Here is a 26,069-nt window from a genome sequence, read left to right as displayed (position 1 = left end):
TGGTCGCCGCTGGATTTTGAAATGGTTAAAACTTCTTGGCGACAGCTGGCGCACGACCGTGGGCTTGTCGTAGCTTGTCTTCCCCTGACGTAGGTGCTGTCGTAGGTTGTCGTAGGTTGTCGCCAGGATGGCATAGGTTGTCACCAGCATGACGTAGGTTATCGCCAGGTGACGTAGGTTGTTGCCGTTGCTGACTTTGGTGAATTCCATTGTTGTAGTCGCCGGCAGTCGCCTAAAAATGCTCCTAGTGGGATGGGTCCTTAAGGGTGATATGTAAGAAGTAATTTTAACCACCTGTGGAAAACAAGTAAGAGGCAGAAGATAATCAGGCCAAACATGCCCATGACTCCTAATTCTTCCTGATGGGTATTTTGGGCCATTTAGAAAGGCTATTTTCATTTTGTTCCAGAACAGCATGTACTAATATTTCCTTCGCTCCATAGATGCTGCCTCACCCGCTGAGTTTCTCCAGCATTTTGGTCTACCTTTGATTTTCCAGCATCTGCAGTTCCTTCTTAAACAACTAAGCTATGTTCAGTTATTTTAAGAGCACATCTGTCACTAATGACTTCTCCAGCTTCCAGAGTATCGGATAATATAACTCCGGCAAATTTGCAGGACCAACGTTCCTTCAAATTAATTCCCCACACATCCAGAGCAAGATGGAGGTGATTAGCACAGCTAGAGTGCAGCAGGCATACTTCCTACTGTGAAACACTAGATGGCACCTGCAAGTTATTCACATGGTGACATAAGAAACCGCAAATGCTGGAATTATGAGCGAAATCCAAACTGCTGGGGGAATGCAACGTGTCAGACAGCATATGTTAAGTGAAATGGACACTCAATGTTTCCAGTTGAAAACATTTTTTTGGACTAAAACAGTGGAGGGGACATAACCAGTATAAAGAGAAGGGGAGGGGGCATGGCAAGAGCAGGCACATGACAGTTATATTCAGGTGAGAAGGCGTGGATTGGTGGATGGTCAGGTGGAGGAGAGAGGGGTCAGGGCAACAACAGAGGTGGGAACGTCATGGGTGGCAGTTACCAGGGGCTGAGGATGTTGGGATCAGGTGGGAAAGGAGGGCAGAATGTGCACATATGGGAAATAAGAGAAGTTGGGTGGGCAGATGGGAATGGAGGTGCTGACGAGTGAAAGGGGCAGAAGTGAGTGAGGAAGATGCATCTGAGAAGGAGCAGGGGGTTGTTGGAAAGAAGATTATGCCTGGGATGATTAGCATTGAAAGATGGACTGAAGGAGGGGGCAGGTTACCTGAAATTAGAGAATTCAATGTTGTGTACAACCGAGATGGCATATGAGAACCATTTTGGTCCCCTTGTTCATCCCAATCCTTCTATACAAACTCTTCTTAACTGCAACACTCCACTCTCTCTCATCCTGGTACTGCCTCACCCACATCATTCCCCCATTACCAACACACTAATCTCATCGAACCCATTGTCTCCCTATTACCTAGGGATCGCCGGGGGCGCCGTCGTGTACGGGTGTGGCTGCCCAGCCTGCAGCTGTTTGTTTTTTCTCGCTTTTTTAAATTTTTAGTTAGTTGAGTTTTTTGTTTTTCGGAGTTCTAGCATTTTTATGTGGGGGAGGGTGGTGGGGAAGAGGGAAACTGTTTTTTAGGGTCCCTACCTGGTTGGAGAGGCAGCTTTTCTCAGGGCTGCACCGTCGACCCGTCCTCGTGGCCTACCAGCGGGCCTGGAGCGGCGTTTCCTGTCTGGGACTAACCAGAACCTCATCTTCGGTGGCGGCACAGCGCTGGAGCGCTATCGCGGAGCGGGCGATGCCTTGCCCAGGTTGCCGCGCTGGAACTCCGGTGAGCTGAGACTGCCGAGTAAAACATCGCGGAGCTGCGGGTCTGTGGAATGGCCAGCTGCAGGCGGCGGCACTGAACTTTACATCGGGAGCCTGGGATCTCTCGCCAAGATCGCCAATGGCGGAGCTCCATCCAGCGCGGCCTTGTTGGCTTCGGAAACCGCAGTCTCCAATTAGGAAGTGGCTGTTCCAGATGTCCCAAGCCACTGAGAGGACTCTCCCGACAACGGAGCACCATCACCCGGCGAGGATGACTTGGAACATCGGGCCCCGTAGCGGCAACTGCGGAGGCCTCAATGGGTCCGACTATGGGTGGACAAGGGGACGGGGACTGGACTTAGTGCCTTTCCTCATAATGGGAACCATTGTGGGGGGATGTTTTTATGTTTATTGTTCAATTCTTTAATGTTGTGTCTTATCTTTATCTGTGTGCTGCATGGCAAGACAAATTTCACTACATCAATTGGTGTGCGTGACAAATAAATGTCTTTTGTCCTTTGTCCTTTGTCCTTTGGCCTTACCACATATCCTACATCACACATTTGGTCCCATTCTTTATCTTCCTTTCCCATCAGATTCCATCATCCTTACCCGATGGTTACCTCCTCCTATCACATATCATCTCCCAAGCTTCATTATTCCCACCCTTCTCTCACCCACCTGACTCCATTCACCAATCTATTCCTCCTTACCTGGATTCGCTTATCGCACACCAGCTCTTGATCCACCTCTGCGCTTCATTTTATCCTGGTTATATCCCCTCCACTCTTTCTGTCCAGAGGAACGGTTTTGACTGCAAACATTGATCTGCTCAGATTCTATAGCAGATTGTTATTTTGCTCAGCTGTTTACTGTGTTAGCTGGTTCACTGTGTCCAATTTGGCAATGTTGGCATCGAATAATATTGCTGGCAAAACAATGCCATGAACTACTCACTCTGTATTTCTAGTCTGCACCAACAGTACATGCACTTCACCAGCTACCATTTAGGCAGACATTGTGAATCACACAAAAAATATAAATCATCCAAGAAATTCAAATTACATATTCACTAATCCTTCAAAACTCCTTCTGAATTTTAATTTACAATTGTGCTGCTAAAATCTTAAGTTTTAGGATGGTTTTCTTGCATTCATAAAATGGGCATGGTTGATGTTTTTATTTTGTTGACTACAGAAATACTGACTTAATTTGCCTACAATTTACACTATGCCATTATTTAACTGCACACGGTGGGTTTTTATTTTGAAATTATAGGAGACTTTGGAGAATTACAAAGTTACAGTTTGAACATTTTTAATTGTCTTAACAGCATGTCGGAAATGTTTCTTTTTGATAGATGATTTCTCTTCACTAACATGTTTGCACAAAGTAATTAACGTTATAGAATCATAGTCATACAGCATGGAAGCAGGTCTTTGGCTAATTCATCCATGTTAATCAAGTGATCTCATCTAAGCTAGTCCTATTGCTCGCTTTTGGTACATATCCCACTAAACATTTTCTATCCATGTACCTGTCCAAATGTTTTTTAAACATTGTTATTTCCTGTGGCAGCTTGTTCCATAAAAACCCCACCCTTTGTGTGAAAAACATGGCCCTAATGTTCCTATTAAATATATTGCCTCTCACCTTAAATTAATGTTGCCTGTATCATAATTCCCCTACCCCAGAGGAAAGACTATGTGCATTCATTCTATCTGTTGCCCTTGTGATTTTATGCACCTGTAAGATCATCCCTCAGCCACATATGCTTCAAGAAAAAAACATAGCCTGCCCAATCTCTCCCTGTAGCTCAGATCTCAAGTCCTGGCAACATCCTTGTAAATCTTCCCTACACTATTTGCAGCTTAATGGCATTGGAGCTCCGACCAGCGCGGCCTGTGGACTTTGGGAGCCGCGGTCTCCGGGGAGGAAGCGGATGTTCCGGACACTCCAAACCATTGAGAGTGTTCTCCCGATGCTGGAGCTCCATCATCTGGCGAGAGAGTCTGTAACATTGGGCCGCTGTTGCGGCGACTGCGGAGGCCTCAATAGGCCCAACCATGGGTGAACAATGAGGAAGAGGACTGGACTTTGTTGCCTTCCCTCAGAGTGGGAACCATTGTGGGGGGATGTTTTTACGTTTAGTGTTAAATTCTTTGATGTTGTGTTTTGTTTTTATTGGTGTGCTGCAGATGGCTCGGAAAACCTGGCTGCTGGAGGTGAGAGTGAACGCTGGTGCGATTGGCTGGCGCTGCTCTCTCTCCGAATTGTGTATTGTTGCTGTATGTTGTTTTTGTTCCATGCTTGTTTTAACTGTAAGGTGTCATTGAGAGTCCTGAAAGACGCCCATAAATAAAATGCATTATTATTATTATTATTATTTTTCCTATAGTAAGGTGACTAAAATTGAATACAATATTCAATTTTCAAGGTTTCAATATTTCAAGGTCAGTTTATTGTCGCATGTACCAACACAATACTCAACAATAATCAAAGTATGGCCTTGTATAAGTATAATCCAAATATCTTGCACAACTGTAGCATAATGCCCCAAACCACAGCAGGCACAAGAAACTGCAGGTGCTGCTTTAGAATTAAACCCCCCAAGTGCTGGAATAACTCGGTAGGTTAGGCAGCAGGGGGAGTTGGGGGGGGGGGGGGGGGGGGGGGGGGGTTTGAATGGCAGATGATTAGGCACAGGCCAAAGATGAAAATACAAAAAGTGTGAAGGTAAGGAAAGAAGAGGCATGAAATGTGAAGCCAGAGAAAGTAATATCAGTGGAAGGGAATGGGGAAGGGCAAGGGTTGGGAGAGGAGTATGGAAATTAGGTGCACATCCAGATGGGGCACAGAGAAGAGAAGCCGAGAAAAGTAGATGGGGAGGATATTGCTGGTTAGTTAGCTGAAGTTAGGAGGATTCCCTGTTCATACCATTGGGTTCTAAGTTACACAATATGAGCTGCTGTACCTTAATTTTACTTGTGGCCTCACTCTAGCAGTGGAGGAGGCCCTGGAAAGTAATGTTGGTAGGGGAATGGGAAGGGAAGTTAAAATAGTTAGCAACCAGAAGATCCAGAGGGCCTAAATTAACCAAGCATGTGTTGATTGAAACAGTCACCTAATGCACAGTTGGTCTCACCGATGTCCACATCTGGAGCATTGAATGCAGTAGATGAGGATAGAGGGGGTGCATGTAAACCTCTGTCTCAATGAATGTCTGCTGGAATCTCTGGATAGATGTGAGGGAGGAGGTTTAAGGACAGATTTTGCATCTTCTATGGTCGCATGAGGAAGTAACCCCACCTTTGTTTCCCCTCTCTTCTCTGTGTGCTACAATTTCTCCGGGTTTTTGTGCCTTTTGGCTTCTTCCCCTCTCCTGCCTTCATCCAACCATCTAACAATCAAAAAATCTCCACAATATTCAGCCTCATATATAAAACAAGTAAACAATACTGGACAAATATGAACAGTATTGAATAACAACAAATCTTTTCGGAACCATTTTCTGAAGCATCTTATAAAGATGTATAAAATCATGAGAGGAAAAGATCGGGTAGTCTCGTGCCCAGAGTAAGAATTAGGCAGATACATGGATAGCACAGATTTGGAGGGATATGGACCAAACACGGCAGGTGGGACTAGTGCAGCGGGGACATGTTGGCCATTGTGGGCAAGTTGGGCCAAAGGGCCTGTTTCCACGCTGTATCGCTCTATGACTTGTACTTTATTGAAGGCCTATTTCTGCCGATTATCATATTTTCTAGAGTTTTCATTGATCACCCTTTTACAATCTTGGTGCCAGGATGTCCAAAGTCTTAATTATTCTCTGAACCTTTACCATTATATCCACAATATTTTTACTTCTTCTTGAACCATTTCTCATGGGATAAGGTAGTCCAGTCATCTCCAGTATCTTACAAATTAAAATGAATAGTAACATTAAACGAGATGATGCGACATCCACCATCTTTTTTGGGTTTAGTGAATATATTTGATACGAATTGCAAGGGTTCAGGTTTTCCCATGATACCCTTTGTAATTATTCTCACCAGTTCAGCTTGTCCCTCTTGTTTCTTTAACGGAGAGGGGAAAAATACCCTCTGGGGTGAATGTTGACCTGGTGGCAATTTTTCTAGTATGAACTGTATTTGTATTCACTAATGCCATTGAGTATATACTGATCACTCATGATAGACTCCCATGTGTTAGTATTACTCTATATACTGGTAGGAACCAGACCCACCTACCTCCATGGTTATGGGTATTCTTCTGTTTCCTGCCGGTCCAACGAGTGTTGCACGTCGTCTGACGTGGCGGTGACGTTGGGGGGTGGCATATTTTCCATGGGGTTCGCTCTGGGCCCTGGTCTATAGAAGACTTTCGGTGATAGAATGTGGACCCCGAGCTTTCATCAGTCCGATATGGTAGACGTTGACTGATGGACACGATGGGGTGCTGCTGCGTAGGAATTACTGTTTTTGGTTTGCTCGTCCCGGCCCTGCCGTCATGAGCCGAACGTTTTGTAAAACCTCTTGCATGACTTTCATATGCTTTGTGAGGTTTTTGCCAAAGAGCAGTGGGTCTGGCTCAGTGGCTGGGGTATGCACAACCCTGCAATGTAGGATTTATGGCAGGTCTTATGACTTGTTTATGAAGATTGTGGTCATCTCCGTATTTGTCCATGGAAGGAGGAGAAATGATGTGATGGCTGACGTCAGGCTTTTAATGGCCTCCTGAATGTGGGGTTTCCACGTAGCTATCCACCACACCTAGCAGCTCTTCCTGTTCCTGCACCCCTTGCATACTCCCGAGATCTTCAGCCATTGCCCCTGTTCTTGACCAGCCCAGCCCTGGTCACCAAAGCTATCCTCTGGAAAGGAGGAAGCAATGGACAATGCACAAGGCACTGTGGAGGGAGTGCCTGACGCCCTTCTGCGAGAGCGCTCCTGCTCCAAGAGCCGCTCCATGCGGCTCAGGTAGCTGTCTCTCCCCCGCCTGGGTGGAGAAACATCCCCGTCCGATAAGTCGGAGCCACCGGCCTGGACGCCTCTTCCATGGCTTTACTTCCAACCTGCTGCTCAGGCGCAAGCAGGCTGGGCTTGGCGCGGTGTCGGGGTATAACAGACCGCCCGGTAAGCGGTCCTACTGCCTTGTTGCTGCCCCCGCGAGATGGAATGCTCCTCCGTGGAGTCGAGCGGGGGCAGGTCTGTTCAGGCGGCTGTCTTTCCCCCCGTGCGGGTGGAAAGATGTCCCGTCCGACAAGTCGGAGCCATCGGCCGGACACCTCTTCCGTGGCGGTACTTCCAGCCCGCTGCTTTGGCGCTAGCGGGGCTGGGCGCGGCATGGTGTCGGGATAGCAGAGCGCTGGGTAAGTGATCCTACCGCCTTGATGCTGCCCCCCAGATGGAATGCTCCTCCGTGGAGTCGAGCGGGGGACAGGTCTGTTCTACAGCCTTTCTTCTCTGCCTGAAAGCAGAAGGCTCCCTGTGAAAGAAAACCCGACGTCAGCTTACCTGACGGTCCGTTCTTTCACCTCCGTAGCGGGAGCGCCTGACTCCCGCTGTGCCGCTGTTGCTCTGCTGGATGTAATGTCGCGCATGCGTGCTGAGCAGGTTCTTCACGGAATCACTCACGTGACTCCGAAGTAAAATGGTTTATTTTAGGAGTGACTGAATAATCCATCCAAAGCTTTGCTGATTTTATCTGAATTCATGAACTATAAAAGCTTAACATTTGTAATTAGTAGTCATTGGAACTATGGATATCGGTCAAGAAGAATAAAAACACCAGGTTTAATTGAATTGATTAAATAATTAATTGCTGGTGTGAAGGAGGATTAAATAATGGACTAAGGAAAGTTTGCTATTCAGCAACTTTCCTCCCCTATTGTTTCCTTTTTTACTCACTTTCCCTTTGAATTTATGTAGTTGAATATATGTAACATTTGATTCAAGATTCAAGAGATGCAAGAGAGTTTATTGTCATGCGTCTCATGTAGGACAATTAAATTCTTGCTTTGTTTCAGCACAACAGAATATGGTAGGCATAAATAAATACAGAACAGAACAGATCACTGTGACCATATACCAATGAATATATATATATATATATATATACACGCATAAATAAACAGACTAAGTGCAATGGGCTATTTAATGATCAGTTTGTTTTGTTCATAGCCTGATGGCTGTGGGGAAGTAGCTATTCCTTAACCTGGATGTTGCAGATTTCAGGCTCCTCTACCTGCCTGAAGGCACAGGGGAGATGAGTGAGTGGCAGGATGGTATGTGTCTTTGATGATGCTGGCAGCCTTTTTGAGGCAATGACTGTGATAAATCCCCTCGATGGTGGGGAGGTCAGAGGATGGACTGGGCAGTGTTTACAACTTTTTGCAGTCTTTTACGCTCCTGGGCGCTCAAGTTGCCGAACCAAGCCACGATGCAATCGGTCATCATGCTCTCCACTGTGCACCTGTACAAGTTTGAGAGCGACTCTCCGTAATCTTCTCAGAAAGTAGAGGTGCTGATGTGCTTTCTTTATTTTACATCTGTTAATTATAAAGGAATCAGGACAGGTGATAAATTCATACAATACAATACAATACGGTTTTATTCGTCACAACGCACATAAAGTGCAGGTTAAATGAATTTGCCAGCAGCGGTGCAATGATAAAGAACACACAAACACACTAAAAATGTAACACAAACATTCATCACTGTGGTGGAAGGCACAAAAATTGACCAGTCCTCCTTCATTTCCCCCCGTGGTCAGGACCTCAACCCTCCGCAGCCGTCGCTGCGGACGTCCAGATGGTAAAAGGACAAGGTAAAAAGTCCAGGTAAGTCCAGAATTGGCTTTTCCCCACCAGAGACCGCGGCTTCAGGTTGGTGTAGGCCGCAGGCCGGTGGTCGTAGATTTAAAGTTCCCGCCGCAGCCAGAAGCATGATAGTTAAAAGGATCTTTTAAATAAAAGTGCTGACATTGACAACTAAAGGTAATGAATTAGACTGTTGATGGCTGCTTGACATCAGTGCAGAACCCATGTAGGAAGAGTGAGCACAGAAGTATTAGGGGAGGGGTATTACACTTGTCTTTACACCTTCCCCCTCACCACCATCCAGGAGAATGCTAGGATAAGCGTGGATGAGGTTTCTCAGATTGATATAATAGAATTGAGGGCCATGAAGTATTATGTGCACCTATTTTAGAAGGGGCAGACTGCAGGGATCCCAAGGCTGGGTTGGAAATTACTCAGGTAAGCGTTCATATTTTTCGATGTGGCTTTAGTTTCTTTTGAAATTACATAGCATGTTACACTGAAGCTTTGCAATTTCTAGGTCATCCACTTACAGGTTGAAAAGAAAGTACTATGAATAATTTTGTTTCAAGTTTTACATGAGACAAATAAATGATAATCTTGAAAATGCCTGGAATAATTAATTCTTCATTGGTACATTTGGAATTGCTATATTATACTAGGAAATATTTCAATTGAAGGCAATTAAAATTCGCTCGACAGCTCCAATAAGCCTCTTATCGGTGCTACCAACAGACGGGAGGTACAGATGCCTGAAGTCCCACATCACCAGGTTCAGGAACAGCGAGTTGTTACTTATTTTTGCTTCTTGAATCAATGGGCAAAACCCTAATTGTACTTCAGCAATGGAGCACATGGACAACCCCCTGTACTACCATGAACTTATTTTCTAATTGTATTACATTAGGAGCTCGCAGGTCCCTGGTGGGAGACCGCTTTTCGGAGATCCCGCAACGGAAACTTCTCCTGCCGGAATCGTGGGGTTTAAATCTCGAAGTGAGGCCTAACATCACCTGGCACGCTTTAAAAACAGACTTACCATCGCCTGCCGGGGGCTTTAACATCATGAGCCCTAGTTGCCTCGACGCTGCAGTTGGACAGCTGGACCGCGGGAGAAGAACAAGGGGAAGAGATAAGACTTTTACCTTCCATCACAGTGAGGAGGTGTTGGAAATTCACTGTGATGGATGTTTGTGTAAATAGTGTTAAGTGTGTGTCTTGTTTTTTTTTGTAATGTCATGACCGTAGGAATGAAATTTCATTCAAACCTTGTAAGTTTGAATGACAATGAAAGGCATTCCATTCCATTTGCACTCATTTATTGTCTTTGCACAGATTTTATCCTTTGACTGTCTTGTATAATATGTATAATTTATACTTTGTGTTTTGTCTGAGTCTGTAATGCTTCTGCAAGATTTTATTTGTACCTGTACCTTTGTACCTGTATCTCAGCATACTTTAAATATGCCAAAAAATTGCACTTGACTTGCTTGATAGTACATGTCAGCCTTGTGACCGAACCAAAGGATGTTACAGAATCAGCATTACACATTTGTGTAGAAAGGAACTGCAGATGCTGGTTTAAATTGAAAATAGACATAAAATGCTGGAGTAACTCAGCGGGAAAGGCAGCAACTCTGGAGAGAAGGAATGTGTAACATTTCGGGACGAGACCCTTCTTAAGAGTCTGAGTCTGAAGAAGGGCTCGACCCGAAACATCTCCCATTCCTTCTCTCCGGAGATGCTGTCTGTCCTGCTGAATTACTCCAGCATTTTGTGTCTATCTTCAGCATTACACATCTAATGGGTTGTCAGAATACAGACAGGCCTCAGTATCCCTTTCAATATTTAGTGCAAGAATCTTATCATCAGCTTATTATAGAAGGGTGGAAGATAATTGTCGGAAGGGTACCTTGACCAGATACTGTATGACCTGATGCCATGAGCTTTCATGGTGCCTGTGGGGAATCCCTGGCCCTCAGAGTTTTCCATTGCTATGCTGCTATCACTGGTGGTACTGTTATGCCAGTGAGGCCAAGTAGGCAGACATAGGATGAAGGAACAATTTATGAAAGTGTACCGACATACTTTCTCATGATGCTGGAATTTTCCATGAGAGATATGTCCAAAGAAGAGAATATTCCATGGTTGATTGGTTTGTGTTTGTTTCATTATGTCCCATGCAATGTCTCATTCCCAATTGCTCCCTCATTTTACATTATGGCAGGCATACAATTAATTCTAACGCAAAACACCTAATATGGTACAACCTGCAGATTGCCACATCTTTGATCTTGAGACTTTTCATGAAGCAATACTTTGTGTATCCACATGTAGTTTGGTTTAGAAAGATACAACATGGAAGCAGACTCTTCAGCCCACTGAGTCCAGGCCGACCATCATTCACCCGTTCACACTGGTTCCATGTTATCCCACTTTCTCATTCACCCTTTACAAACTAGGCACAATTTACAGAGGCCAATTAACCTACAAACCTGCACGTCTTTAGGATGTGGGAGAAACCGGACCTCCCGGAGCAAAACCACATGATCACAGGAAGGATGTGCAAACACTACACAGCACCAAAGTCAGGTTCAAACCCAGGTCTCTGGCGCTGTGAGGCTACAGCTCCACCAGCTGTGCCACAGACTATGTTAATAGTTTTTTTTTCTCTTGAATGTTTATCATAAATATAAATAAATTTATTTCCTTCATCAAAATATGTCTAATAAATAGAAGTATTCACTACATTTCAAAAGGTAACTACTTAACCTCCACATACAGTGTTTATATTGCAGCACTACTTGCCTAGAATAATGGTTTGTTATTCCGATTCAGGATTTCATTCTAAAAACTGAAGTGATACCCTGGTTTAGTATTTAGTGAGTGGTGTCAAGAGAACTGACCCTCAGCTGAAGTGTCAAACTAATGCCCAAAATACTAGATAGAAACCATCTTTCAGCCAACAACAGCAAAAATAGCTCACGGTTCCTTCATGTGAGCTGTACTCTTCATAATTGCTTCAAAACAGCCTTTTGTCTGGAGAACAAGAATGCCTGCATTTCAAGGTAATAATTATGTGCAAAGTGCTTGAGATATTTCCATTATGAATGGCAATGTACTTCACAAAATAGTTTTTTTTTCATTTGAAACGATAGTAACCAAATAACAAATTATTTTACAGAATGCTGTTTAAAGCAGCAGCAACACACCAAAAGCAAAGCAGTTGTTTAAAATACCAACTGTAACTGCCCCACATCGGCAGTTAGTTAAATTCTAAACCTCACGATTTTTGGTTCCTACCTGTAATAATAGCGTTCCTAAGGGCGGAACTAATTGCCGACTTAGTTTCCGGGGGGCACGATTCTTGGCGCACCTTGGAGGGCAGCAAAGAAAAAGGAAGCAACACAAAGGGGATACACCGCCAAAATAAGTTAAATGTTAAATAAGCAAGATCATAAAGAAAGACAGAAGACCAAGAAATACCTCTTAAGTAGTAAGCAGTGGACGAGGTATGTTGTTTATGTGCTTGGTTAGTGTGGTGTTGTGTTGCTGTATGGACGTACATGCATGTATTTTGTAAACTGCATTTTTATTTTTGTTTGTTTCCTCGTTTTTGGCTCAGTTCTCATGGGTTGGTTGGAGCCGAAAATAAACCCCATATTTAACCACGACCTCGGGCCTCGTGTACTGCTTGGGAGCTACAGTGAGAACTCAACTGCTTTGCATGAGTAGCCTAGGAGGACGTCACCTGACGGCAGCAGCCGAGAAGAGACGAACCATATCCATGCTGCGTGTGTATCTTCTACCACCACCTACGCCGAAACACAAGAAGAGCAAGCCCACAGGAAGGCCATGGTGCCCCTAGTGTGAATATTGCTGGTGGGTGGTGTGTGGGGGTGGGTATGTGTGTGGAAGGTGGTGTGTGGGGGGGGGTGTGGGCGTGAGGGTGGTGTGTGTGTGTGTGGAGGGGGTGTTGTGGGGCGGAGGGGTTTGCTGGTGAAGGGGTTGTGGGGGGAGAGGTGTGTGTGCGGGCGGAGGGTCGTGGGGGTGAAGGGGGGGTTGTGATGGCAGGGGGGTTGTGGTGGTGGGGGAGTTGTGGGGGCGGGTTGGGGGGGGCGGGGTTGTGGGGGCAGGGGAGTTGTGGGGGAAGAGCCATGGGGAGAGGGGGGCATCACGGAGTGGGGGGAGGAGCCAGTGAGGTAGACCAGAGGGTTAGTGGCTGGAATTGGCAGTGCGATGGGGACTCACAGCGCGCGCTGGTCGCTGGTCGTTCTGCTCCACCGGGATCAGAGTCTCTGCTTTCCCTTTGGCGACACCAACTCTGGGCTTGGTCTATGACTCTGAGCAGGGATGGGTCTCGCACGCTGGGCTGTGCAGGGCAGGGTCTCTGATGCTAACTTTTACAACATCGGAACAAAACTTGGTGCACTCGCTGCACAGGGGAACGGTGAGTGAACTGGTGAAAAATCGTAGCACTATCACGAACCGTTTTTGCACAAATAGCAAGACCTCCAAACCAGAAGATAACAAGATCAGAGTTTTAGTTATGTATAGATATAAATATGTTTTAATACTGCTTGTGTTTAATCTGAAATAATTACAGCACACAAGATGGCCATTCACGTCTTGGTTTCTTGGTCCTCCAAAATATTCCAAATGGAATTTAAACTGGAGGTGGTGAAGGGAGGGCTTAAGCCAGAAAGGGTTATTGGGAAGAAGGAACTACTTTAAATTTAGTCAACTGCTCAGTACTGGAGTTCATGCTTCATAATGATTTTTCACCAAATTCCTAAGAAAATATAAGGAATATTCATTTTGTTCTTTCTTCCTAATGTATCTTGGTTCCCCATAAATTTATCAATCTTATGCCCCTGTCCCACTTAGGAAAACTGAACGGAATCCTCTGGAGACTTTCAGATTCAGATTCAGATTCAAACTTTATTGTCATTGTGCAGTGTACAGTACAGAGTCAACGAAATGCAGTATAACGAAATGCATACAACAAACGACTTTGCGCCCCACCCAAGGTTTCCGTGCGGTTCCCGGAGGTTTTTTTCAGTCTCCCTACCTGCTTCCACTACCTGCAACCTCCGGCAACCACCTGCAATCTCCGGGAACCGCACGGAAACATTGGGTGGGACGCAAAGTCTCCCGAGGTTTCCATTCAGGTTTCCTAAGTGGGACAGGGGCATGAGTTATCTCAACTACTTTGTATATAAGCAAATTTTTCAGCTTAACACATTCCTATATTTAAATAGGAAATTAAACAGGGACTTATATACTTCACTGTAGATGTATCTCTGTTGAGTTTATCTTCTATTTGTAGCATTTCATTCTTCCCTCCACCACAAGTGAACATAATATTTCTGTGCTTACCTTATCAAAATACTTCATAATCTCAGGGTAACGTCAGCTCTTCTGTTCTCCTATCCTTTAAGTCCATTTTGCTATTTCTGAACTTTAACTTCCGGTATTATTCTTACAAACACTTTTTTCTTCTTCCTCTCAAGTCTCTGCATCCTTTTTAATATACAATAACTGGAACTGAATGTGATGAACTATTTGTGGTCTAGCTAAGGTTTGATACAAATTTAACATAAATCTTTTACTTTGACAACTAACTTCCAGCTAGTTTGATGCCCAGTGTGAAATCCCCAATACCTTATGTCACTGATGACAGAAATTTTGGCACAAACTGTGCAGTATAACTGAATTAAGGGATGTTTCAAAATAGCAGAGCCCCTCAAGTATTTGCATTTGAATGAATGCAACAAAGCAAAATGAACATGTCTATTTTACTTCGGACTCACGTGAGTGACTACGTGAAGACCCCGCCAGCACGCATGCGCGGCGTCATATCATCTCTCGCATTGCGCAAACGACAGGCTGTTGGAGCTCTGCTTCCAACAGCTCGGACCTGAAGGTACGTTTTTAACTTTTTAAGGACTCTTTTTTACTGCAGGAAGCGTTCAGAGCTCCTGCTGGAGGTCCAAGGTCGGAACCCCAGCGTTACCCGGCTCCCTTCTACAGGGACCGCCGGGGGGGGGGGGTTGGATCCCAGCTGCGAATTACGGGGATCTCCGAAGCAGACCACAGAATCGCGAGGAAGCCCTTTATCAGGGACCGCGAGGGAAACCCCGTTTACTAAGCCACGCCGGCTCAGGGGAAGCTCAAAACCAAGGGAGCATTCAAAGGGGAAACCCTGGCTCCGGACACCGCAAGGATCCCTGCTACAAGGTTCCATAGATGCTGCTGCACCCGCTGAGTTTCGCCAGCATTTTAGGTCCCAACTACTAGGGCCGTGGGGTATGCCGACCGCAGGAAGAAGCCTGGCAGCAGGGACCATGGAACCTATGAAGACTGCAGGTAACCTGCCTTCCGAGACTGGGGAAAAACCGCGGGCAACCCGTTCTCCGAAACCGCGGGAAGACCGCGGGTAACCCGTTCTCCAAGACCGCGGGTACCCGACTTCAGAGACCGTGGGAAGACCGCAGGTAACCCGACTTTGGAGGCCACGGGAACACTGCAGGAACCCGACTTTGGAGGCAACGGGAAAACCACAGGTAACCCAACTTCAGAGACCACGGTAAACCACGGATAATCCGACTTCAGAGACCACGGGAAAACCACGGGTAACCCAGCTTCAGGGACCGTGGGAAGACTGCGGATAACCCAGCTTCAGGGACCGTGGGAAGACTGCGGATAACCCAGCCTTGGGGGCCATGGGAAGACTGCGGATAACCAAGCTACAGGGAACTTGCGAAGAACACGGGTAGAACCGTGCTTGGGGGAAACCTCAGCTACGGGGATCGTGGAAGACCATGGGCAGAACCGTGCTTGAGGGAAACCTCAGCCACAGGGACCGTGTGGAAGATCACGGGTAGAACCGTGCTTGGGGACACCCCAACTATGGGGACCGTGTGGAAGACACGGCTAGGACCGCAGAAGAGCGGGTAGCCGGCAGCGAATTCAGACTCCGGCTGCCCGAGGAGGATAAGAGCTAAAACAGGAGACTGAAGAGCTAAAACTGGAGACAGGGTACGTCCTCGGACGTTTTATCCATCCTAATTGGCCAGGGATGGCCATAGCAGCACTGGTCTCCTCGAGAGCCTGTGGCAGCACCCTTTTCAGGGCTGCCTACAAAACACCCTTCTGCGAAGGTAAGTGCGATGAGTCAGTTGGCAACTGACTCTGAACTTGGAAGCATGTCCGAGGAACAGGTGCCGGCTGGGAGTTACCATGCACCTGGAAAAACATGGGTGCACATACACCAGCAGCCCTATGCTCCAATCAAGGATGGAAATCGAACCCGCATCGGGGACCTTTTGGGCTTACCATAAAACCACCATGACAGTAGGTGGGTCTGGTTCTTTCGAAACGTGGGGTTGTGGACCATATACAAGAAGGTTGGATGAGATAGTTTATACTGCACAGTACAAGCGAGACATTCTAGGAATATGGCTGGAGTTGCCTCTTTAGGCAGGCTCACTATTATGACAAATGAGGCCTGTTTATTATCAACAAGCCCAACTTGCATGTGCAGTATAGACATTGAAACTTCGTGACTATTAATTCCCATGGGGTCAGCTTCATTCACAGGGCACCGGAAATATCTGAAATTTAACTGGATGGGGCAATGATACAGTTAAAACATTGCAAAATAGGCTAACTTCAGTTCCCAGGTTATATACTAAATGAGTGCTTCGGCTGCTGAGAGTTAAAAATACTGTTAAGAACTGTCTGGATGAGATTAAACGCTGTATTTTGCTAACTTAGCTGTATCAGCCACCAAAACCCATTTGAGAAATTGGGTTCTCATCTGTTCAGATAAATTTAAGTTGATACCAACTGAACTTATTGTTGATTGGGATTACCTTTAACTCTATTTAATCATCAGGGACTCCGCCCTGAGGTAAGGGATTGGAATTAATTGAAGCCCGTAACAAAACTGATCAAGCAACCTTCTGTTCATCAAGTATAATTGGCTTACAGCTGTGCTCTTTAGGCCTTTGCACAATCAGAACTATACAGCATGCAAAAGAAGTAAGCACTCAAGTACCATGTGGTCATTGTTACCAGCTCTATGCTATTCCACTAAATCAGTAAATCTTCAGTTAAATTACAAACTGATGCTATTTTTCAGGATGAGATATTGCTCATGCCATCTAGTTACAGATGTGGATGGGAGAGTTACCAATTCCTCAGTTACATGGTATCAACTACCTATAGACACTGGGTGCATTCTGTGGATTAAAGGTTTATGCGAATATGCCTAATCTGCATGCTCTAGTCCAAGTTGATACACTTCGGTGGTGGCAAATGCCTGTTTACATGTGTGCAAACAAGTCAAAATATCCGGTGATAGTTTACCCAAACCTCATTACGGTACACAATATGGGTGTTGGATCACAAAGTATTAAAATACATTGTGAACATTAAAGACCAAGAAGCTTGCATCCAGGCTCAATCACCAGTGGAAAATATGTGGCATATTGGTAGCATTGGTTACATCCTAGCTACACTAAGGAGGAATGTTCTTTTATCAGACGGGTTTGCAAAATTCAGCAAGTTCCAGCCTCAGGCATTTTTATAGTGCCTGCAGGGCTTAGCCAGCCATGGTTCCCACTGATGTGGGGAATGATAGAACCATATATGGTTATTATAGACACAAGTATTGGTCTAGCCGTGTGTCTTTTTTTTTTTTTTTCTTTTTTATTTTGTATGGATTTATTGACATTTAATCTGTTCAATTAGTTTAATCAATCTCTGTAAAGCACTTTGGTTCAAAGTGATTTTGTTTAAAAGTGCTATATAAATAAACCTCAGCATGATATAATCAATTATTTTTGACTTACAGAGACTGAGAAGACCGTTCCTGCGGCTGAGGTTGTTAAACCAACCATGAACGCGCTCACTGCAGATCGCAGGGATAGCACTAAAAACAAATTAAAACAAAATATTTCCTCATAAGGAGATGGGAGGTATTTGTTTTATAATTATATTACATATTCGGCACGGATGACTGACGTCTTGTAGTTCAGGCTCATATGAGGGCTTGACAAATCATGATGTCTAAAGTGCCATCTGCCACACCTAAGTGCTTCATCATACTGGCTGAGAGGAGTAGAATCCACTCTGGGGGGGTCACCCTCTGAGCTCTAGATTATGAAGGAAATCTGCAACTCGAACACTCCCAGGCCTAGGGACGCAGAGATATGGGGTGTTAACGTTGTGCTACATCGCTTCGCTGAAGGGCTCCAGCTACATCCCTGTCCTTGGGCTAATTCACTTATAAGTGGTTATGCTCATAGCCCTGCATGCAGCACTACGGGTCTAGTCATTACATAAACATTGACTGGATAGGATGATTATATCTGCAGGCTAAATAACACTTATGTTATGACTTAGTCAAGCAGTATAGACCAGGGGCACCAGATCTCAAACTAGATATACACATATCCCATGAACCTTCGATTGTGTATGGTCACACATCTACACCAGAATGTTAGATCAGTAGAGCCTAGAGACTCTGAACTAGCAATATTGTTAGTTACATCTAGCGTCAAAAAAAGGTATCACTTCAGACCATCTTCAGGTGGTTATGGGTCTGGCTTATGCAGGAGTAAATACTGACATTTCAAATCACTCCACCAAGGCTGTAACAACCTCAGCAGCAGGATTATGGAAGTTAGCGGGACCACATCCTAGCGGTTGCAGGATGGTCAATCTAGCAATTTTCCACACATTTAGTACTAACCCATTGCCAGATGGGGGGGGAAGGGGGGGTATTTATGAACTCTATGTTAAGTTCTGTTCATAGTTCCTCCCGGGTGAGGGAGGTTACTATTGTCATTATTCATGTCTGAATACGATAACATACTTCCTCTCCTGGTCAACTAAGGCAGTGAGTGAAGCATGGACTCGTTCCACGGCATGAAATCACAGATCTTTAAAATCTTCACGTAGTCACTCATGTGACTCCAAAGTAAAATAGTAAGATTAAACGAGAACTTACCAGTTTGAAGTTTAATCTTTATTTTATGAGGAGTTACGATGAGGGATTACGTGCCCTCCGCTCATGCCCTCTATCATAAAGGTCAACTGGTATTCTAGTTCTTCTTATCTTTCTATGTTTATTTCATCTACTGTTGTCTGTGATTTCACACCGCTGCTTTGAAGAATGTCGTGCATGAGTGCTGGCGGGGCTTCACGTAATCCCTCATCGTAACTCCTCATAAAATAAAGATCAAACTTCAAACTGGTAAGTTCTCATTTAATCTTACTATTTAAATTAATGTTTAAAAATGGATACTTTATAGCAGTATTCCATAATGAGTATTTTATGAAATAACTGGTATTGGCAGGTATTTTAAATATGAAGTTAAATAATGAATTACACTTTGCTGTGGAAAATTTACCAAAACCTAATTTGTGGAATTGTTGTGAGCAGTCCCGGAAGTGGCTGCAGCGGCTCATCGGCAGTCCTGTTTGGTTTGTGTTTTTTGTGTTGTTTATTTTGTTTGGTTAGTCTAGATTTTGGTTTTTTAGTGGTGTTTTGTGGGGGGGGGGGGGGGGGGGGGGGGGGGGTGGGAACGGGGTGTGCAGTCTCTCGGCGACCTCGAGGCTCCGGAAGCAGAGACCGTCAAGACTCGCCCTGAGTTCGCTCCCGTGAGGGCGGTCCGGCACAGGAGAGGAGCGGCCAGCCCGAGATGGAACGAGGCTCCCGTCGGAGCGGCCGAGCTCGGGGAGGTGCGGCGCTCGCAGCCCGGGGGAGGTTCGGTGCCCATGTCGGGGCGGCCCGGCCGAAGGGAGGAGCAATGCCCATGTCGGGGCGGCCCGGCTCGGGGGAGGTTCGGCGCCCAAGTCGGGGCGGCCTGGCCCGAGGCTGAAGTCGACAGATACTCACAAGGTGGCTGGGACGGTGTTCTGGCGGCGGTGGCCTGAGTCCGGGGTTCGGCCGCGGGCCAGCGGCTGCATCTGCAGGTCTGGGTGGGCGGCAGCTACGAACACCCTGGGCCGCGGTGTTGAGCCGCGGGACTGTTTTTAACATCGCCCGGGGGGGGGGGTTATCGCCTCAGCGCAGAGGGAGAAGAGGAGGGAAGAGACTGTAGACCTAAGACTTTTGCCTCCATCACAGTGAGGAGATGTTGGGTGGTCTCACTGTGGTGGATGTTAATATGTGTTTATTGTTGTTTTTTATTGTATGTATGACTGCTTAAATTTCGTTCAGACTTCGGTCTGAATGACAAATAAAAGGCTATTCTATAATGAGACTTGTTATAGACAAATTGGTTGTTTTCCAAACATGACAATTTGCTTTAAAAATAACATACATTATGCAGATTAATTGGCTTCAGTCATACTGGGCAAGCAATGAGGTCTGTTAAATTAAATTACACATTACACCATGTAATTGTGGTTCAATAATATTTTAATTCTTTCTTTGGTATGGGAGCTCAGGAGGGGCGTATTGGCAGAAAAGAACCAGGAAGGATTACCGATTTCATAGGTTATTGTTTGTCTGTCACAAACAGCAGAGTCACAGCATTTTATCCCAACATGTTCATACTGACCGCTAACTATCTCTAATTTGTCAATACGTGATCCTAAGCATTGTCCTACTGTATGCCTTGGCAGCTTTAAGGTGAAAATGGAAAAGTTTAAAGGAGATGTGTGGGGCCAATTTGTAGGCTCTGTGAGTGGTGGTGGTGGCAACTATGAGAGTGGCATTTAAGAGTCTCAGTGAATGGAGGGATATCAATCATATGCATTCAGATGTTGCATATGTTGCACTTAATCTCACCCATTTATCCAAACATACAAACCTCCAAAATCACTGCGGTTCACCTTTTGGTGCCTCCAGGATCATTATTGCTCCTCCATTAAAATCAATGACTTCAACTGTCTAAACTTTGAAATTCTATACCACTCTATCTCTATTGCTCTTGGCATCATGTTCAGCACAAATATTATGGGTTGAAGATCCTGTTTTGGTACTATACGGTTTTAAGTTCTATGTTATAATATCAATATGCTAGGGCATTTTGATATCAAGAATTAAGTGCTATTGGGACTCATAAAGAGCATTAATGTAGATAACTCAACCAGGGCCTGATGAGATCTATCGCAGGTTATTTAGGGAGACAAGAGAGGAGATTGCAGGGGCCTTGATGAATATATTTGTATCTTCTCCCGCCACAGAGGACTGGAGAGTAGCCAATGTTATTGCTTTGTTTATGAAAGGAAGTAAAGATAATCTAGGAAATTATGGGCAAGTGAGCCTCACGTCAATAGAGAGGATTATTCGGGGTAGGATTTACTCTCAATTGGAAGAGAATGGGCTAATAAGGGACAGTCAGCGTGGCTTAGTCCACAGCAAGTCAGGTCTTATGAATTTGATTGAGTTTTTGAGGAAGTGACAAAGATGATTGATGAGGGTAGGGTAACGGATATTGTCTAGACGGATTTTAGTAAGGCATTTGATCAAGTCTCTGATGGTATGCTGATCCCAAATGACTAAGATGCTTCGTATTCACAGTGTAATGGTCATTTGAATTCAGAACTTGCCTATTCACAGAAAACAGACAGTTGCGGTGAAAGGCTGGCTGGAGGACTGTGAACAATAGTTCCATAGGGATCTGTGCTGTAACCTCTGTTGTTTATGTTATATCTACATAATCTGGATGCAAAAGTAGATGGGCTGATTCGTAGGTTTGCAGATGACACCTAAATTAGCGGAGATCAGACAATGATAAAAATTATCAAAGTATATAGTGAGATATATTAGCTGTAGAAATGTGTGGATAAATGGTAGATGGTGTTTAAACCATGCAAGTGTGAGGTGTTGCACTTAATCTCACCCATTTATCGAAACATACAAACCTCCAAAATCACTGCGGTTCACCTTTTGGTGCCTCCAGGATTATTATTGTTCCCCGGTTAAAATCAATGACTTCAACTGTCTAAACTTTGAAATTCTAAAACACTCTATCTCTATTGGTCTTTCCTTCTCAAAGTCACTTCTCAAAACCTAATTCTTTGACCAAAACGTTGGCAATCTTTCCTAATTCTTAGCATGGTCTGAGAGAAACAAATTACCACATTAAAAATGCTTAATAAATGGAATTTGATATTTTAAATAATCAACAAATTAAATTTTATTTTGAGTTACTCAGCATAATTTTACAAATGAGCAAAATAACAATGGTATAGGAATGAACTGCAGATATTGGTTTAAACCGAAGATATACAATAAATACTGGAGTAACTCAGCAGGTTAAGGCCTGTCCCACTTGGGCGACCTAATGCTCGAGTTCTGGCGAGTTTGCCCTCGACTCATACTCGCAGCATGGTCGACACAAGGTCGTAGGAGGTCTCATTCATGCTTAAGAGTGGTCTCCACATAGTCGAGGCCTCAGCTAGGTTGCGGCGTTTTTTTCAATATGTTAAATAATGCCCGCGTGTAAAAAAAGGTCGCCATGGAAAAAATCAATACGTTTTTAACTCGTAGGTTTAGTTGTAGTAGGTCGTAGTAGGTCGTAGTAGGTCGGCATGTTAGTCGTAGGTAATCGAGGGTAGTCGAAGGTAGTCGAAGGTAGTCATAGGTAGTCTTCTTCATAGTCGAAGGGAGGTTGAAGGGAAGTCGAAGGAGATCGAAAGAAGTTTTCTACATGTAATTCACTCTCCACTATTCGGTGTCCAATTTTCCTGGTTAGTCATAGCCAGTTGTAGCTAGTTGAAGCTGGTCTTCAACATAGTCGAAGGAGGTCGAAGGAGGTCTTCTACATAGTCTTCAACATGTAATTTTTTCAAACTCTTCTAAACTCGCCAATTAGGTCGCCCAAGTGGGACAGCGCCTTTAGGCAGCATCTCAGGAGAAAGGAATAGGTGACATTTCAGGTCGGACCACTTCCTCACACCCTGAGTCTGAAACGTCACATATTCCTTTTCTCCAGAGATGCTGCCAGATCGCTGGTTTAATCCAGCATTTTGTGCGTATCTTCAACATAATCGTGGGCTGTGCTCCCACTTGTAGTATAGGTTTAAAAAGCTTACTTATTATGTCATACAATGGAGAAGTATTGGAGATGAGAGATCTCCAATAGGATGAACATGGGTTAGGTTGGACAGTATGCTACTTCACGGAACTGTCATCTGCTAATCAAACACTAGATGGTGTAGCATTTTGAAAAGATATAGGATAATGTTGTCTGTAAAAAACACGCGTGACGTTGCCTACAGTACAGGAAAACTAATAAATGAAATAAAGAAAATATTTTCACATTTCTGGAAAAACAGTTGGTGGTTTGAAGTGCCCGATTAGTGCTATCAACTCACACCTTCATCCTCTCCTTGTCATGCTGAAGCTAAGGGCGGTGAAAATAGAACAGTCTGGTGGTTTCATCAATCTTCAGCACATAACATTTATCCTGGAGCTTTTGTTCTATAATTATAATCTGAAGTTTTATTTGCAGTTAGGAGGAATCCAGCACAGATAAGTAGTTTTTGTTTAAAGGAAATAAACAACAATATTACAGGTTAGCAGAATGGTGGAGCTAATTGACTAAAGAGAAGAATCTAAAATTAGAATGGCATAAAATTCAATATTCAAATAATGAGAGAAATAAAATAATTTGACTTTCACTTGCATACTAGTGGGAATTATCCTGGATAAATGTTGATTGTTTATGTGGCTTAGAATTTCAGTGTTCCCTCCAGATGATTAATGTAATGGTTTATAACAAAATCAATCTTTGTACTATAATATAAAACCCTCTCACAATGCAATGAGGTGACATTTTAACCTCTCAGCAATTTGTAATGCAGTTGCAACATCAATAATCACAAAACATATCCGTTCACTATGGATCAGTGATCAACAATGCACACTGTAAGCTGAAATATATAGATGAAACAATAAGCTGTAAGTTGAAAGAACCTCAGATAAACTTTAGAATGCTTTGATCAAAACCACGGGGTTTGAAATTGAATATTATTGGATTACCAGCATGAAAGACTTGCATTGCAATGACTAGCTTGTGGCATAGTTCATTTTGGCCCTGGGACTCTTTTATTCAGGTTGGAGAATTGTGGATCCAAAATGACTTAAATTTCAAATAAAATGTGCCAAGAACCTAGATAGAAAATCCATCAAGGTGAAAGCAGAATGGTCCTCACAACTTGATGGATGGAAAAATATGATTCCATTATTTAAGGAAGGAGTAAGAAACAAACAGGGTAATATAGATCTGTGACCCTGACAACAGTCAGAGAAAATACTGGAATATGTTATTAATAGAGGCAAAAAAGGGCATTTAGAAAATAGTATTAGGACTGGGCAGAGTTAACATGGATCTAACAAAACAATATTATATTCAACAAATATATTGATGGTTTTCTTAGCATGTATCTGTCAGAATACATAAGGTGAAACCAATGAATATGATGCCTGTGGAGTTAAGAGACCTTTAAGCTCTATTCACAAGAGTAATGAATAATATTGGAGCAGATCATGTTGTGGTAAAATCCTAGTGCGGATTGAGGATTGGATAATGGACAGAAAACAGAGTAGGAATTGACAAATCCTTTTCAGGTTGGCAGTCTGTAGTTTTGCATGTGTCAGTTGGCAATATTTGCTTGCTAACATCTTCTTACTCTGTTCCCCATCATTACTGCATATTCTCTATGTGCTCCCATTAAAGGGGATAGATCTTTTTCTTTCCAACGTATATTTTGTCTCCTTTTTGAGGCGCAGGTGAAATGTCTTTGTTTGAAAGAGACCAAACCCCTCTTTGTCCATCCTAAGATTGTATGTAAAATCCCTCATTCTCATAATGATTCTACTCTTTCTCAAGAACAGTGGGTGTTGAGCAGTGAGTGTTGCCACAGTATTGTTCTGGCAATCTGGGATTCAAACATGAGCAGCAAGAAGCTGTGGTTTACATTGACACAAATGACATGGGTAGGAAAGGAGATGCCACCCTGCAAAGAAAATTATGGGTGTTAGGAGCAGAACTTGTAATCTCAAGATCACCACTCGTGCTATGAACTCATGAGGCAAGACGTAGAAATATAGTGCAGTTCAATACATGGCTGAGGACCTGGTGCAGGAGGGAGGGGTCTAAATTTCAGGACATTAGCCCCCATGATCTTCTCCATGGTAAATAGGGATGAAATATTTTCATGTAAGGTCTTGCATATCTTCTGAATCAAACTGACCCTTAAGGGGACTCTCTTCCTAGCTATCAATTTGTTCTTAATATAAGTATGGAACCTCTTAGGATTCTCCTTTCCTTTATTTGTCGAGGGTAACATTAGTCTCCATTTTGCCCTCGTAATTTCCTTCTCAAGTGTACTACTAAATTGCTTTACTCCTCAGCTGTATCCCTGCTGCATAAAACTGCCTTTTCTGTCCAATGTCTCAATATCCTTTGTCAGCCCGAGTTCCTGAATCCTGCTAGCTTTGTCCTTTAAATTCATAGGAACATGCTGACCCGGTGCTCTTCCTATCTCACTTTAAAAAAACACCCACTTGCCCAACATTTATGTATCTGCAAACAGCTTCTCCCAATCAATCTTTTCATGGTCATTTCTGATGCCAACAACATTCATCTTGCCCCAAAATAGGACAATCATATTCACAACCATACAATTATCACATTCTTGATTAGTACAGGTGTCAGAGGTTATGGGGAGAAGGCAGAAGAATGGGGTTAGGAGGGAGAGATAGATCAACCATGATTGAATGGCGGACTAGTCTCAATGGGCCGAATGGTGCATTTCTGCTCATATTCCTTATGATCTTATGACCTTATGATTTGAACTGATAGAGTATTCCTATCTTTTTTTCCCATAATTATCAGAAAACAAATACAATTATAGTCAATGGTTTAGAGACCAAGTCCGCACCAACAACAATACTTGTATATTAGCACTATCCTATATGCTTGGGACAATTTACCATTTTTACCAAAGGCAAGTAAACTATAAACCTGTACGTATTTTGAGTGTAGGAGGAAACCGGAGCAAACGGAGAAAACACACACGCTCCTTACAGACAGCACCCATAGTCAGGATTGAACTTGGGTCTCCAGCGCTGTAAGGCAACAACTCTACCGCTGTGCCACCGTGTTGCCAGGTCTCAAAGTACTCCCCACTGATACTTCAGCCATTGGTCCAGCCTCATTTCACAAGAGGAGGTTGGCTGTAGCCCTTTCTCTAGTACGGCCATCTACATATTGCTTCAGAAAATGTTCTTAGACACATTTAACTCAATATTACTCCATCTAGTCCCTTTGTACTTTTTCAATGAGTGACACTCAACAATTAACAATAATGTTTTAATTACTGTTGAAAAACTTATCAAAGTTATGCTAAGGGATTGAAATTTAGATGCTAAATTTCTAAATTTAGAACGGATCGCCCTGATTC

General features: G+C 43.9%; 1 long non-coding RNA gene across 1 annotated transcript in view; it reads left to right on the top strand.

Annotated features, from left to right (window-relative positions):
- Positions 1 to 11,481: 11,481 nt before the first annotated feature.
- The window catches only part of LOC129698000 (uncharacterized), a 60,922-nt gene continuing 46,334 nt past the window's right edge, over positions 11,482 to 26,069 (top strand). The window contains exons 1-2 of the long non-coding RNA XR_008723605.1: positions 11,482 to 12,148; positions 12,262 to 12,518. This is a non-coding gene — a long non-coding RNA (uncharacterized LOC129698000). The remainder of the gene's footprint in view (positions 12,149 to 12,261; positions 12,519 to 26,069) is intronic.

The sequence above is a fragment of the Leucoraja erinacea genome, chromosome 6 (genome assembly GCF_028641065.1).
Source record: "Leucoraja erinacea ecotype New England chromosome 6, Leri_hhj_1, whole genome shotgun sequence".
NCBI classification, from domain to species: domain Eukaryota; kingdom Metazoa; phylum Chordata; class Chondrichthyes; order Rajiformes; family Rajidae; genus Leucoraja; species Leucoraja erinaceus.
Note: the sequence above shows the minus strand (reverse complement) of the source record. Positions and strands in the feature narration are given on the sequence as shown.